The sequence below is a fragment of the Capsicum annuum genome, chromosome 1 (genome assembly GCF_002878395.1).
Source record: "Capsicum annuum cultivar UCD-10X-F1 chromosome 1, UCD10Xv1.1, whole genome shotgun sequence".
Taxonomy (NCBI): domain Eukaryota; kingdom Viridiplantae; phylum Streptophyta; class Magnoliopsida; order Solanales; family Solanaceae; genus Capsicum; species Capsicum annuum.
In genome coordinates this window covers 198,835,563-198,839,589 of record NC_061111.1, presented here as the reverse complement: position 1 = coordinate 198,839,589, position 4,027 = coordinate 198,835,563, and positions in this window count along the sequence as shown.

Here is a 4,027-nt window from a genome sequence, read left to right as displayed (position 1 = left end):
TGTTGGCGAAAGCCCTTCAAGGTATCACAAGCCAAATGAGGTCTTAAATATAATTGACCTAAGAAAACAACTCAGTTTCAAGGTCATTAACTCAACAACAATGGGTAAAAAGTTTTGGATGGAAAGATCAGGCAATTTAATCTGATATGCATGTCGTAATCATTAGAGTTGACTGTCATTTTCAGACAAACTTTTCTTTCATCTTTTTCAATGGAGACATTCACTATCATTCCTTTCTTCTTTATAGTTATATTTTTATTTTTCATGAGTCAGTTATCCAAATAAAACAAAAATTATTGTAATTTTTCTCTTGTATTTGAGTCAAGTTCATTTCAAAACAAGTGAGAAAAGATTTCAAAACTGGCTACCGGTTTCTTTCATTGCACAAAGCAAGACAAAAACTAGCACATGAAAGGTACATGATTGAGAGCTGAAAAAAAGGGGCATGCAAAAAGTTTTATCAGCAGAAAAGTCTTGGAACTCATGAAAATACCAAGGTTTAAAGGATTTATTAATGAAGCATGGCAAAGCAGAGATGCTGTGTTTATTTTAGAGTCACTCTTAATAATCTGAGTTTGAGTCAATGACACAACAAAGCAGAGGCAAGTGCTAGCAATCTAAAATAAAATGAAGTAAATAAACACTGGAGCAGGTGTCGGGATAGCCAAGTGCTACAAGCCACCACTAAGTTTTTAACTGACAAATTTTCTTTGTTGAAACAGGGGCAAATTCGCTTCACTCAATTCAAAGACCACTGGAAAAACACATATGTGGGATTTTACTTTCTGTTGAGGCCCTCCTAGAAAATGGGAATTTACTTTCTGTTCAGGACGCTTCTGGAAAATGGGAATTTACTTTCTGTTCAGGACCCTCCTAGAAAATAAGAATTTACTTTCTGTTCAGGACCCTCCTGGAAAATAGGATTTTACTTTCTGCTCAGGACTCTCCTGGAAAATGGGAGTTTACTTTATGTTTAGGACCCTCCTAGAAAATGATATTTTACTTTATGCTTAGGACCCTCCTGAAAAATGGGATTTTACTTTCTTCTCAGGACCCTCCTGGAAAATGGCATTTTACTTTCTACTCAGGACCCTCCTAAAAAATAGGATTTTACTTTCTACTCAGGACCCTCCTGGAAAATGAGAATTTACTTTCCGCTCAGGCCCCTCCTGGAAAATGAGAATTTACTTTCTGTTTAGGACCCTCCTGGAAAATAGGAATTTACTTTTTGTTTAGGACCCTCTTGGAAAATGAGAATTTACTTTATGTTTTGGTCCCTCATGTAAAATGGAAATTTACTTTCTGTTTAGGACCCTCCTGAAAAATGGGATTTTACTTTCTGTTCAGGACCCTCCTGGAAAATGGGAATTTACTTTATGTTTAGGACCCTCCTGAAAAATGAGACATTACTTTGTTTGGAATAATTTTCGTTTTAGTTTTGATTTTGATTTTAGGAGTCCACCTGAAGAACAGGGTAATAAAATTGTAAGTCAGGAGCCCGCCTGAAGAATGGGGTGATGAAATGGTAAGTCAGGAGCCTGCCTGAAGGATGATGAAATTGAAAGTCAGGAGCCTGCCTGAAGAATAGGGCGATGGAATTGCAAGTCAGGAGCCTGCCTGAAGAACAGGGTGAAGAAATTGAAGGTCAGGAGACCGCCTAAAGAACAAGGGAGAATAAATGGAAAGTCAACAGATTGAAATATAGCAAGTCAGGAACCCGCCTGGAGAACAGGGTGAGGAAATTGAAAGACAAATAACAAATTGAAGAAATTACAAGTCAGGAGCCCGCCTGAAGAATAGGGTGATAAAACTCAAGTCAAGAGTCAAAAATAGGTTGCATAGATAGGATTTCTACAATTTCATTTATGTTTTAACTTGGAATTTTCATTTTAATGTAATGACAGAACCGTGGACCAGAACCTTGATGGAACCTCACTCGACTCTCCAACTCGTTATAGTCCACTTATCTTCCAACCTTTTGAGATACCTATGACTTAATTCCCTCGTCATATGGGTAGGTAGGATGTCAAAAATCAAGAGTCGGTTTCCCTCCATCCTTCTATTTCGTTCCTATTGAATAATGGTTGGTACAAAATTCTATCTCGTTGTCTACTTCTTTATCTGAAAATACTTCGTGTTTACATTAAAAGGGGGCATGATGTAGACACGTAATTTCCTCCCTTCACAACTTAGTTTTATCGTCTACCCCGTCTTACCACGTATCCTATCAGCGTGGTAGTTTTTTCACAAAGAAAAAAACAAAATAAGTAACTACCTCATCATTTTATTTATTTTTTATCTTTATTTGAAGTAACAAATCCTAACAAATCCTAACAAATTTTATCTTTTTTAAATATTTCAACAAGCTCTCCAATTGAAAGAGGACACCTCATACCTTACCACCCCATACCTCTAACCTCACCTACCCTATCCCTACCCCCTTACCCGTTCACGTGTCCCACACACCAACACACAAAAAAGGACCCAGATACTAAAATCCTTACACAGAGAAAAAAACCTCACCAATAATATTCATGAATAGGACTTCAATCCCATTAACACATGGATCTATCACTCCCGCATAGAGACACAGAACACTCCATCATCCTTTATTTTCACTAATAATAAGATCTCATACTAGAAATAGAACATACAAACACCAAACCATGCCATCGACAGCCACACCATTGAAGTTTCCACCATAAACATGCACTCTCTCACTGAAAACACACACACGGACCACTTATATCAGAGGTAAGCAACACAATTTCAAAAGGGGGTCTTATCTTTGCCTTTCTTCTTCACGAAGTTGACACACGCGCTGATGCTTTAAATTTGGTCACTGTCAAGCTTTTCCAATGAAGATCTCACCGGAATCAATTCCCACACATCAAGTCGACTGACCACATTTGAAGAATATCCCAAGATCTCTTTATTTCTATGGGGTTTTAGATGAAACTGGATGAAGAGAGTATTTCCCTAAGATTCCTCCTTTTCTATCAATTCTTGGCCGCTGGCAGCTCATCAGAGCTCCGGTCTCGTCAATTTTCTACTGGTTTTTATTTGAAATCTTTTTCTAGATATCCACAGCTCCTTATTTTGGCATTTGGGTGGTGATTTCTATTTTAGTTGTGGTCAGTTTCGAACTATTTTTTCATCGATACCGAGTTGGATAGATTCGTCGTTGAGGCGTAAGTCAAAGTTTTCAGAGGCGGGTTTTCTTTGTTTCTTTGAATAATATTCATCAAAAAGATCATCATTGAGGCAGATTTCTACTCTCTACATCTTTTTATTTTATTGTTAATGGAATATGGTACTTTGGATGGAATCTCGTGTGTTGTGTGGTCTTGATTGGTTGCTTAATTTCCTTGATTACGAGTTGCGTAATGAGAATTTGGGGTGGAATTAAGAAATTAATGAAATAGTAAATTTAGATTAACTTTGGTTCATTGTTGTTTTCGGAATAAACGTGGATATTGTTAGAATGTAATAGAATCATGATACGTTGAAATGGACAGGCAATATAGGTTCGGGTAGGCAAACTTAGGAGTGATGTGCTGATTGAATGCTTTGAATGTTTAAATGTGTGTTTTAATGTTTTTCTAATTATGTTATTTAATTCAGATATATTCATTTGGTCGGGGAATGCCCCAAGGTTTCATGTGTTTATTCACCGGGGAATGTCCCAAAGTATTTTGTACTCGGAAGACATTCCTGATCAAGGACCGAGGCATCGGGTAGAGATTGGAAGCGTAGTTTAGGATTAGTAGAGGTTAGAGTAGGATTTATATTTTTTGCAATTTTTCTATTTTGGACTGTATAATTGGACTGAACATTATTATTTTGGTTTTTGGATTGTTGTTTGATGTGTTTGATGATTGTTTATATGTGTTATGTGGTTTATATATTTTAGTGTAAAAATTAGCCAATACGCTCTACCAAGCGACCGTGGTCAAACCACGGGATCGGATACCTCCCCCTCGGTCAACAAAATTCCTTAGTCGAAATCTCTGTTCGCAAACCAGTT